Genomic DNA, 13,463 nt, shown 5'->3' on the forward strand with positions numbered 1-13,463 from the left:
CGTGACAGGCCTGAGATTTTTACACTTTTAAACCCATTGCTGAAAACTCAAGTTTCCAATATGTATCAACATACCACTAGTCAAAACAATAAGTTTACCTTTTCCCAGAACCCTAAGTTTCTATATATATTTCTTCTCTCCTCTTTTGTTTTTCCTAGTAATCTTACTTTTTTTTAGGGGAAATAGTCATCATGTAACTATGTAAGTTAAGAATGTTTCCCAACTCACTTATTCAATAATTCTGCTCCGACTAAGGATTTTATCATCTTACCACCTGAGGTCTTTCCAGAAATAATTTTTGGAGGCTGATTACTCTGAATTCAAGCATCACTGATGATTTATAAAGACGTGGCCTTCTGAGAGAACTTTCTGGAAGCCAGAGTGGAACTAGCTATACAGAGGCCCCAAAAGACGAGGAGACTATTGCAACAACCCCCCTGAGGAAGAATAAAGATCTGAGCCAGAGAGAGGCAATAAGAGATCTTTTAAAAAAGAGACCTAAGTTTGGCACAGGGACATATTTATGTACACTAGAATTTGGAGACAACTGTTCTATACCTTATCTTGGACTCCATATATCTGGGTATAACATATGGAAACAATCAGACATCAAAGAAAAATATAAATATTTCTTCCTTCTGGGGCAAAAATTGTTTACAAGTTGATTCAATACTATGGTAAGATTTAAGCCTTAAATGCATCTGTCATTGCAATCCATTTCAAATTATCCAAAGAGAATAAATTGAGGATGCTACACAATACAGTATATAATGAGGGGGAGAAATGTATTCAGCACAGGGAGATGGTCATGGAACAGATGATTATAGCACATGGAACTAAAGACAAAATCATAGTAGCTACCATCTGATAACAATAGTTAGCATTTGATACTATAGTTACAACTTGAGTTAGTGGTTACCATTTGATCCTATAGTGCCTGACTCACATACAGTCAGGAATCTCATACAACAGTGTTGAGCCGCATTTTTACAGGGAAGTAAAAGGAGGCTCAGAACAGGACTCTGACTTGTCCAAGTCCACTCACCATTCAGCAGGAAGCTGGTATCTGAACCTAGGCCAGGCTTTGTTCTGCGTATTTTCCCCTTCACAGAGGTAGGAGCTCATGCATCTTACCCAGGTACATTTAATATAAAAAATCGGATATGATATTCAGAGACTTATTTCAGTATCAGAGTCTCCAGGAAATCTTTACAAACTTTCAAGTGTTCCCTGTAGTTAGCTTCCAAACACAGTTGGAGGTTGCCCTGGAAGGATCTATCCACCCAATTGCAACTTTCTAGCTTGATGCATAGCAAAGAAAACCTTTAGATTGTTGTGATACTTCACTCTTGACACACCCTCCCCATGGATAACATTATTTGTTCTTTTATTTCTCTGAGGCCTCTGACTTGATCACATCACCTAACCTATCTCTAAGCTAAAAAGGTAAAGAGGTGAAAGTTTAAATAAGAAATGACTTTTAAGAATTTGAAGATGAGGATATTATTGTATTTTCATTTTATACATAAAAAAGCTAAAAACAAAAACAGGAAAGCAACTCAACCTGAAGCTCAGAGAGGTAAAATCATGTGTCCTGCAGGCAGGCCAGCGCCCGCTCCTGGCGCCGCTGGATAGTGGCTAAGCTGTCCTCATGCTTACAGGGGCTCAGCGACCCTGACTCATGCCATTGTTGTTATATTACATGGAACAAAACCTCAATAACTCAGAAGATTTGGGGACCTGAACAGATCAAATCATCAGTACAAATTGCCAGTTGAGTCATACAACTAGAAAATAATTTCTAAAGATAAGATAGCACAGCTCATTCGTTGATCCTTGGCTTTGGTATTGATATCTCCATCTAGTGAGCAGGGAGTCTAAGTGAGGAAGTCCTGCCTCTTTTCTCCAGGTATTAAATAGTATATATGAGAAGTCCTACTATAGGAAGTTGCCTGAGGCTTATTCCAGACCCACCTTCTCCAGTCCTCTTTCTTTGTAGCTCCTGGTCAGGACCATATATTGAGAAGCAGATTCATATCCTGTGTGAGGAGGTTCACACTTTGTTTCATATTTGTAAGCCTTGACCTCACAACCAAGTGATACTGTTGTTGAGAGTTGAGTTCGTGGTGTGCAGTAAAAAAGAGAGAAGTGTTTTAGCCAAGGAGGTTTTAATTAAAATCCTGGCTTTGCTATTTATGAGTTTTATAAACCTGGCCTCATTACTGTTCCAAGGTTCTGTTTTCTTTGAAGGGTACTAAAAGATCTGCTTCAGAAGGTTTGTAAGATTGGGGCTCAGAAACCAATACCCCAAGTACTACTCTTCCACATGCTAACTCAAAAAAAAAAAAAAAAAAAAAGCTTCAAGCTCTCCCTGACTCACTGTCCCTAAGCCAGAATAAAGTTGTTCTCTGAAGTTCCTTTATATGCCTAATGTCTGGACCCACAATAAAGAACAATTGTTTTTTCTTCCCCTCCCTGTAAGACCAAGAATGTAACCACACTTTGAACAGATCCTGTCTCCTAGGCTCATTCAAATTCCAAAGAGAACTATTTACAAGTTGATCTCTGTTCCTGGATCCATCCATTCTTCCTGTTAGACCTTGATGCCCCTCAACAGAATTCCTCTCTCCACTCCCATCCCTGTTTTGCCAGGATAGTATGCAAGCTTCTGAACTAAGGGTAGTTTAGTGTTGCTCAAGTAAAAATTGAGTGAGACACGTGCCCCACTTTCAGGCATAACCCTTAGAACTTGCCATGTGATTCTCATTTTCTTCTCTCTCTATCAGCTGAAAAGAGCCTCCCCAGGACCTGAAAGGAAATGGAGTGATAACATAGAAGCTGATTGAGCCCCTGTACAGCTTCATGTACCAGCCATCCTGCAGTGTGAGTGAGAAAAATAGAAACTTTTCCTTTGCTAAGCCACTGACAGGTTAGGGTCATTTACCACTTTAGCCTACATGCTTGCTCCCTAAACTTAAGCACAGTTCCTGGAGCCTTCTGGGGAAAGAGCCTGCTAACAACTATTCCTACTTATGAATAATGCAAATGAGCTCATACAATGTGAGAGTTTTCCCCAAAGCCACCCCCATTAGTAAGGGCTCTATCTGTAAATCTGATGTTTGTTCTTGACTCTACACTCCATGCTTTCGCCTCTAAATGCGGAAAACAAAAAACTCATAAAACAGTTATATTGTGGTCATAAGTGTTCAAAACTGGTTTCAACTAGACAGAGTAATAAGGGCTATCCTAGTGGAAGTTATTTGAAGGCATCCTTGGAAATAATTATACAGTATTTATTTGTCTATATTTCACTGTCATTGTTTTAACGAGTCCAGAATTCTTTGTGCAGAGGCCGTGGTGGTGATATAATAAACATTTTTGCATTTGCATACCATTAAAGAGTGGTCTTTCTGTGTGAATTGGTGAATGTCTATTTTTCAAGCTGTGAGAAGGATATTTTACAATGAAAAATCTGTGTCCTTTAGCTTGTGCAGTTCACATGAGGTTTGAGGAAAAGATGAACAAATGTGCCATGAGCTACACTTAGAGGATATTTACTTTTGTTACCCAGGACATTTTATGTTAATGCAATATGAGATACCCATTTCCAGATTAAATACAAATCATGTTGTAATTCTTCCTACTAGATCATGCTTATAGTTAAGTTCCTTCTCATCATCACAGTGATGAGAGAATACTAATTGTCATGAAACTTCATGACCACCAGCAGGAAAACCGAGGCAGAAAGCTCTGGGCTAGAGATGAATTTATTTTAAAGCTCCGGAAGCTGCAGCTTCAAGATCTTCTTGCAAAACCCGAGCGATGTGTTTACAACATTATGCATTTTGTAAACTATGTGTGTCAGTAAGGGCTGGTGTGTGTAGGCTGTCAGAGAAGTAGGCTGTTTGGAGGTATACCTGTATTTATTATAAGGATTTGACCTGATGCTATTGTGGGAGCAGGTGAAGCGATCTCTGGAAAGCTGTTGTCTTCTCATCAGATGCTGGAGTTTGAAGACCACAGTGGAGAGGAGAAGGTGGATGTGAGGAGGTGCGGGAGCTAGGTTAAACTGAAACCCATGAGGACATGCTGGGGCCAGGAAGACAGACTGCAACCCATGGAACTTCCTGTTGTCATTGACCTTGGTGATGTGAGTATTCTGGAAAAGCTGGGGGGCTTTGTCACAGAGCTAAACACACACACCTGACCCAGAAGGTAGAGTTGCTGAAGCAGGATCCAGAGGAAGGTGGAGCAGTTCCAGGCCCAGACACTGCCTCACCAGTGAGATGAGTCAAAAAGCCAGCAACAGTGGATGTAGTGGATGTGAAACACATAAGGACTGCAGCCTCCCTTCCCCCTTCCAAACCTCCCAAAAGTATCTCTCCTGTGGTTTTCCCCTAACTCGAAATATACAGGAAAGGAAATGCTTTGGAATATAGTTCAGTCAAATTGTGTTGACACATTATAAAGCTATTAAACTTCACAAAAGTTATTTTAATGGCAATCAGTAAAAACAAAATATTGAACTGCAATGGGTTAATACTACTGTCTCTTTCCCCTGCCCTTCCCACTGTTACACTTCTCAAGCCAGGTGGCATTGGAGAGGCCACAGAAACTTTTAAGATCCAGTGAGGGGAAATGATGCTGTGGATACATATTTAGTTTACATTGGTAGCATATAACCATATCGTTCCCGGCTATGTACATGGATTGTTAGCCATTGCATTTGAGGAGTTGCTTCCCTGAGTATTCCTGCTCCTTGCTATGCAAAGTCATCCAGCATCAGAGAAAAATGGTGCAGGGCCAGAGGTCATGTCTCTATAGAGATGTCTCCTGTAGCACCAGCAATGGAAGAGTGTAGGTCGTGTAGGGAAACAAGGTGTGAAATGTACAGAAGCAGAAGCTGGTCTGTGGAAATTCTAATAAATCTTACTATCTAATCTATGGAACTTCACATGGATATCCCCAATTCAATCACAGTTATGAAAGTTCATGTGGCATCACCAATAATGAGGTGTCAAGCTGGAAAAAAAAGCCTTTTTAAAATTATGAATATAATTTTTTAAGAAATGATTTTATCAACCATACTAGAGGAAAAACTGAATTACTTATTTATTTTCTGCAATTTTTTAAACAAAATCATCATATAAGGAAGCAATCAAACACTAGCCAAAAGTTGTAAGGAAACAAAAGTGTTATAAAATTGTGTCAAGAAGTTAATTAAAACACTATGTTGTTCTAAAATTTGCAAATATCTGTGGTATTGTCTTTTTCCTAAAATGTTAGTAATTTGTAGTGACTTCTTTTCTCATTCCAAAAATAATTTAGGAAAAAAAACTTTCATGGATTATATAAATTTTGAGCCCTTTGAAACTTGGTCTGCCCCAGCTCAGTGCACAGAGCCTGAGCAGGCCATCAGAACTGGATCATTTCCAAGGTCATCCAGACAAGCTGGCAGCCCCCTTTTGCAGGGATGTGTCCCAGCTGCTAGCCCAGGTAGGCAGGAGCCCTGGACTCTTGATTTAGAGTTTGCTTAGTGTCCAGGGATCTTTATCCTGCCTTTTGACTTCTAGGCTCTGAGTTTGCTTTTTTATTTTTATTTTTTGTCCTTATCAGAAATCTTGAGTTCAATCTCCTTTCAGAAACTATTATAAACAGACAATTGACAGGGGAAATCAGCTGCCTCTTTGAGTCAAATGCTGGTTTCTGGAGTGAGTAAAGCCAGGTGAGCAACAACTACTGCCACTTGAATACTGTCCGATGAGGCTGCTTTGTGCCTGCCTGTGCCATCCAATTCCCAACCACATGCCTGCAAAATGACAGACACGAGACACAGCCACCGAGGCCTTCCGATCCAAAGAAATCAAGCTCCTGCTAAATGGCATGGAATCGCTTTACACTGAAAAGTTCACCAGATTTACACAGCAACTTCCATTTGTAGTCTTTCCAGATCACTTGGATTTCAGTCTTTCAAGATTCATTTTAATGCAGATTTAAAGTAGAGAGAGATTTCACCATCTGTTTTAATAAGTAATTTAAACTCCTACTCTAAGCCCCTGCCTCCATGTTTGTGAAACAGCACCAGCTTAAGAATGTTCCTCTGTCTTTGACTTGAGAATAGGTTCCCTGAGGTACCATCGACACTGCAACATGACGGCCGCCTTTGGAGAATGGTGTAATGCAGGTAGTCTTTCTCTTCCTGGGGATGCGTCATGTGCATATACAATAGGGTTTCTTTCCTCAGCAGGCTGGGATCTCAACGGGCTGCACCTCGCATTTCTTCCTATTAAGTTTGCATTTCAGGACACTGGTTCATCTCTGTGCTGGCTAGGTCTTTGGGTATAAGGGAGGGTCTCTTGACTGATCATTACCTGTGGGCTTTCTCTTTTTGTTCCATTTCAGCTTCCTGAAAACTTAAATCTGAAGTTTTCCAATTTTTGCTCAAACTCTCAAACACTTTTTCTCAGTCCCTGCCGCCTGAACTCTGTCTAACCTTTACCAATATTCGACAAAGTCCTTAATGAGATTGTTTTATGTTGTCGTGCTAGAAAATTGAAAATGAAAGAGCTTTGATTTCTTAGTAGAAGAATCATATAAGGGAATCTATGCACTCACTTTTATTCTTTGTCTTCTAATTAGAGGATTGGACTTTTTAAAGAAAGAAAAATGAGGAGACTAGAGACTATTACAAAGGCATTATTTCAACTTTTACTTTTTTCCCTGTTTCACTTTTATTCCCACCTTGGCATGATTTTAATTTAAAATTAAGAAACCTGAAATGATCTTTGCTAATAAAGACTCATGTTCAGAGAAGAATTTTGAAGAATTTGAAAGCATAAAACAGGATATTCTCTCTCCAAGGGTTAGTGACTTCCAGCCTTGTTGCCTACCGCCTCTCCAGCAGATACTTCATTGTGATCCACCTATTCCCCTGGTCTCCTCATTGGCCCCAAGCCCACGATCTGTGCTCTTCCCTATCATATCCATCACATTCCATAATCCTTCAGTGAGAGCCTTTGAGGAGCCAGGCATTCCTTCTACTTCCAATGACTCCCGTTCCCCCTGTGCTCCACACATTATGCAAATACCTGCATCCTGTAAGGCCTCGCTTCTCCTCACTCCCTGTATAAAGATTCCCCAAACTTAGGACATCCCATATTGTTCTGAACTTCTCCTTTATATCTATTTTATCATTCAGCAAAGAATCAAGTACTGTCATGCAAATCACTCCATATGCATAGGTTTTGTCCTCTCACCTTGTTAAGGCGAACAGATACACACATGCATAGGTCTATATAAACAGATATTGAGAGATGGGGATGGACAGCTGAGAGAGAGAGACGGAGACTGCACTCTTCTGGGCATCATGACCAAATGTAACTGTTATGCATTGTGGAGGCTGTAAGGAGGAGGGGGGCCAAGCACTTGTTAAAAGAAAAACTGTAGCCAAATTACATTTAAGTGTTTAATTGAGCAAAGAACGATTCGTGAATTATGCAGCTTCCTGAGTCAGACTTGTCTCAGAGACACCAGTGCAGCCACGTGGTAGAAGAAAATATGTGGACAGAAAGTGGAAGTGAGGTACAGAAACAACCAAATTGGTTACAGCTTGGCATCTGCCTTATTTGAACACGGTTTGAACAGTTGACCACCTTTGACTGGCCAAAACTCAGTGAGTGGCTACTGTCTGTTTACAACTCTGTTTAGGTTATAGTTGACAACATACAGAGAAGCCTTTAGGCTGAACTTAAAATATGTAAAGAGGCAGCTTTAGGCTAAACTTGATTTAACAATTCCCTGCTTTTGGTTATCCTCTCAATTTTGAGAGACTGACCAGAACTTTAGTCATTGATGTCATTGTCACCATTGTCAATGTAGTTATTTAGTCTTGAAACCCATTGGGAAATAGCAGAATAGTTAGTTTTGTAAGGTGGGGACAGGATTTCAGGTTATTTTCTGTGAAAGTTAGAGTAGAGGGTGCCTCCTTATGATGGAACAAACAAACAAACAAAGAACAAAACCTGGCCTGTTCTAGGATCTATGTATTTCCTTAAAGTCTTAGTTTGATTATGTCACATTTAGCATAAGTGACTACACTTTGGTTTGGTCTGGTCTGTTGGAACCTAGTGCATGAACTCAGTCCAAAACAATTGCTTCCCATTATTTTGCTTAAAAACTCCCTCCTTTTGGTCATTTTCTCACTTAGGTGAGAGTGTGACCAAAACTTAGGGCCTTAGCACCACTCTCAGTGACCATCATTTAGGGTTTCTGGTCTCAGCATGTTATTCACAGGTTATGGTGCCCTCACGATCACTCATTTTTTTCAGCTCTTGTCATCCCAGTTGAAGACAGATCATTTCACATTCTAAAGAAGGCTGCATGCAAACATTTAAAACTTTTGAAAAAATACAGTGCACCAGGGAGACTACTATTATGACTATCGGGGGATAATACCAAGAGTTTGGAGGGTCCCCATAAACCAAACCAACTAAGATAAAATAGATCAAAAAATGAGCTAGATGAAGAGTCTACTTGTTTTAGCTAAGCAGTCTCTACGTTAATCTCCTACAACTGAATCTCTATAATACCCGATGTGATGTATTTCTCCATGGACAACAAGAAGTTCCAGCAGCTGCACAGACACTTTTCTGTTTATCCAGTAAGTAAGTAATTTAGAGCAATTCTATTATTTAGCATAACTTTTATGGGAGAATATAAAATATTTTGTGTAACCATATCCTTTACAATAGAATCTACTATAGAGCCTATCATGAGGAATGAATTTCTAATCATTGCCTCATTTACTCCAAATCATGGTAAAAAGGACCTAACAAATGATGCCATTCTAGAAGAGCGAAGACCTCCTGGCAGCATTATTTTTGATCCATTACATATGTTAAGAGGAGTAAAACAATGTCTGTTTCTGACTGATTATGAGGCAACATATGTACCATTAAATTTTCTCACCCACACTGGCCCTTCATCTCCCATCTATCAAGGTATAAGGTTATGCATGTTTAAAGCTAGCTGAAAAATCTTTCACAAATAAAAGTGTATCCCTTGAGTGTACACAACAGACTCCCTTGTCACTTCTATCTTTCATAGAGGCATAAGCAAAGAAAAAAAAATTTGAAAAACAAGAGTGTCATGATAATAGAGAAGTCTTGATCTATGATCCTGGGAAAAAGCTGTCCACATCAAAGATGCTGTTGTCTCATTTATTTATTTATTTATTTACTTATTTATTTTTGAGACAGGGTCTCACTCTGTTACACAGGCTGGAATGCAGTGGTGTGATCTTAGCTCACTGCAGACTCAACATCCTGGGCTCAAATGATCCTCCCACCTCAGTCCCCACAAGGAGCTGGGACTATAGGCGTGCACCACCGTGCTTGGCTAATTTTTTTAGTTTTCGGTAGAGATAAGGTTTCACTGTATTGCCCAAGCTGGTCTGAAACTCCTGAGCTCAAGTGATCCACCGCCTCGGCCTTCTGAAGTAGGGATGCTGTCTCCCTCTGGGGAGAAAATTCCCTGGTGAGCTTTATCCTGTGGTTTCCAGTGGGTGTACAGTTCCAGGACTGTGGGGACACCCTTTTGAGCTGTAAGATTATGAATCCCCAAGTTTTGTTGCAATGTAGAAAGCAAGGGCAGTTTTTTTTCACATGTTCAGCATCTCTTTTTTTTTGAGACAAAGTCTCGCTCTTGTCCCCCAGACTGGAGTGCAGTGGTTCCATCTCAGCTCACTGCAGCCTATGCCTCCCGAGTTCAAGCCATTCTCCTGTCTCAGCCTCCCAAGTAGCTGGGATTACAGGTGCCTGCCACCATGCCTGGCTAATTTTTCTTTTTTTTTTTTTTGGATTTTTAATAGAGACGGAGGTTTCACCATGTTGGCCAGGCTAGTCTCGAACTCCTGACCTCAGGTGATCCACCCACCTCGGCCTCCCAAAGTGCTGGGATTACAGGCATGAGCCACCGTGCCCGGCCATGTTCAGCATCTTGGTCAATTCAGGATAACAATGTGACCATTGTTGTCATGTATTTTTCCACTGGTTCTGTTCTCTGAACTCTGGCTGATACCAGTTTTGTCTATCATCATTATTTCTCTCCATTAATAAGAATCCCCGAACTATTCAAGTCCATATCCCTCTGACCCCAACTCCAACCAAGTTAATGTCAGTCTTGATTCTTGACCCTCTGTCATATTCTCTGTCTGTGCAGATCCCATGTATGCCACAGGGTTTGGCTCAAGTCCAGCATTATCCAGCATCCCTTCCCTTTACGGCTCATCTCCTTCTCCTTGTTTGGTGCCTATATTTTGGCCATTTCCTATATTCAATTTAGCTTCTGACCATGTACAATCTTGCATTATTTTCTTAGTATATAACCCATCTCCCTTCTGCCCACATTCCTGCTAATTTTAAAGTCCTTGAGAACAGGAAGCAGACCTTCAATTGCACAAGTGTCACCCACAATATTTGGTTGACTGTTGAACCCTGAATAGATATTTATACATGCCTGATACAAATGTGTGTTGCATGAATGGGTGACCCCAAAATAGGAGAGATGTACAAGAATTGGTGTTGAATAAAAATAAATATCTCAATGAAATTATGTCATAACAACAGCCAAAATAAACTGTGGAATCAGCTACTTTCACTGATATAGGGATGTATTATAATGTAATGATAAGTAAACTACATGCTAATTAAAATAAGTAAAGGCAATTTCTCACTCTGATTGTTCCTAGGTATGTTCTGAATCCAGTGATTTCAGGAGCTATGGAGCCCACCAGTATACTTCATGTCAAGCGACTGAGACGTGATGATAGTGCTGCGGAAAAAATGGCAAGTCCATAGTAGGATCATTGAGAGCCAAAATAAAACTAACTAAGGAAAGTTAGAAGGTACATTTTACTACCTAAAATAAATAAATCTTATAGCTACTGGAGAACTACAGTGATAACAGGAGGTATTTATCAGTCCGTTTCTAGAGCATCGATTTGAAGAAGTCTGCAAGAAAACATACTTGCACTTAAAAGTCCCTTCCAAACATAGAAATCAGAACTTGCTACTAGTCCAAAAGCTACGCACAGATGGCCAGAAAATGTAGAAGTGTAGAGGACTGACAAAGTAAAATAAGTAAACTTAATCAGGCACTTCCTATATAGGCACTGCATCCACCACTCTAAGCATAATCTCTTATTTATTAAAAAATTTTAAGACATAGATATCGCTATCCCTATATTTAGAGATGAGAGAACTAACGTTCTGAGAAGGTGAATAATTTCCCACAGGTCACTCAATTAGTAATTGTTAGAGCCTGGAATTTAACCCAGGGCAGCCTAATCTTCAAAAACAATTCCTTTTTCATACTGCATTGCCATTAAACACAAAACCAAATACAGAACGGGTTTGTTTTCTGTAGTTTTGACTATTCCCCCAGTGATGTCATTAGATGGAAGACTTCTGTTAAAGTAGAAGCCAGAGAGCCCAGATTCTCCTCTGATGGCCTGTGAGCTGCAGGTATCCCTAATCTGCATATGTTATGTAACAGTTATTCCACTGAATGCCCATTTAGTAAACATGCAGTAATGAAATAAAATGTTAGCAGACAGAAATATTAGCTCCCTCTTCCAGGCATCATGACAGCAAAATCAAGCAGACGGGAACAAGGGAATGATTGCCAGGGTCTTCATCATCACATTAGCTGCCAGCAGGAAATCTGTGCCACTGAAAACTGACTTTGACAACTCCTCCGTTAACAGACTAATAAACTCAGTTGCATGTCCCGCTATGACAATGGAAAATTTTATCTCCTTTTCATGTTTTCTGCATATATATATAGATATATATAGATATAGATATATACAGCCATCCAAAAATCCTATTTATGCTAATATCTTAAAATCTGGAACTACAGCTATGCCAAGTGAAGAATCATTTACAAGCTAGTTTGAGAGCAAACGGGGACGTAGTGTGAGGATCTTTAAGAAATACTCTTTAAATAAAAAGCAGGATCCTCAATTCTTCCATCAAATTAAAAATGGGAAGTTTTCCTACCTGATTGCTAAAAGGGAAAGCCTTTACGGAGGTTGTGGCCTGTTATCTGATTTGCTATCTTTCACCTTCCCTCAATAAGGAATGGATATAAGTATATTTCAAGGTAGTGCCAACAATTTGAAAATTAGAACTCCATTCTCTCAATACCTATTTTGCAAGAGTAATATTCCAGACCTGGTTTAGGAGTTGGGAACACATTCAAAAAACAAAAAAAGCCAAAGTGCATGACCTCAAGGAGCTCAACCTAATGCCAGAGAAAGATCGAAAGTCAATTATTGCAGCCACCTGTATACATGGAGGTGATACTAGAGCAGAGCATAGAGTAGAATAGAGAATAGACAATTATTTGGAAAACAAGTCAGGAAGAACATTCCAGGAGAAATAACTTCAAGGCCAAAATACTGGAAAGATAAGAAAAACAGAACATGCTCAGGGAATGAAGAGTGGATCACAACTGCTATAAAGTGGACACATACAGGGCCATGACTGAAAATGGTTTGTGACCCAAGAGGGTTCCAAATAATGAAAGGCCTCACTTACTGAGATCAAATAGTAAAGGGTTTTCTTCAATAAGATTATAGAGAGCCACTAAAGAATTTGAAGTTGGGCAATGATATAATCAAAGACACTTTTAGGAAACAACAGAAACTATATTTTAAAAGAACCCTGGATTTTCCCTAACAACTGACCTTGTCTAGAGCATGATATATCTGAAGAATCTTGGAAAGAGTCACAATATTCAGGCTTGTGTCCTGCTGGGCTGTTGTACCTGAATGTCCTCGGGCTCTCCATATTAAACCATTGTACATCTCATGACTTTCCTCTGTACATTAAAGCGTACTTGCCTCGTCCCTCATCAAGGTTGCAGTGGGAAAAAAATGATGTAAATACATGAGAAGAAATCTATAAGAAAGGGTTATGATCATACTTGTCAGAGAGATTTCACGCCCATTGATTCATGAATTTATCCCAACAGCACTGAGGGGCAGATTCTATTATTTTCCCTTGAATATGGCACAAATGAGGCTCACATTGCTGAAATAACTTGCTATACATAAGTCACAGTGTTATTGTGTTATAGAATTTTAATGACTAGGGAAATGTATTCTGACTTTTGTCTCTGAATTACATAGTCAAAATATATTTGCATGAATTGGAATGAACACATTGGAAATTCCTTCATTTCATGACAACTTAGTCAAGTCAGTCATAGTTTTAAAAAATACTGATAAATTATACTGAACAATCACATGATGTCTTCATTTTATTATTGCTCACTACTCTTATTACTGTTTGAGTTGACTCATTCCAAATGAAAACCCAAGTAATTAAACTATACCAAATACTTCGAGGGGAAGCTGAAAGAGCTGTGATGCTTGCAGAACATTCCTCATGTTTTAACCT

The 13,463-nt window shown here is 39.5% G+C and overlaps 1 protein-coding gene across 2 annotated transcripts in view; it reads right to left on the bottom strand.

Moving 5' to 3' along the window:
- CNTNAP5 (contactin associated protein family member 5) overlaps nucleotides 1-13,463 on the bottom strand; it is an 876,843-nt gene that overhangs the window by 326,711 nt on the left and 536,669 nt on the right. The gene's annotated exons all lie outside the window — the stretch shown is intronic.

This window comes from Pan paniscus, chromosome 13 (genome assembly GCF_029289425.2).
Source record: "Pan paniscus chromosome 13, NHGRI_mPanPan1-v2.0_pri, whole genome shotgun sequence".
Taxonomy (NCBI): domain Eukaryota; kingdom Metazoa; phylum Chordata; class Mammalia; order Primates; family Hominidae; genus Pan; species Pan paniscus.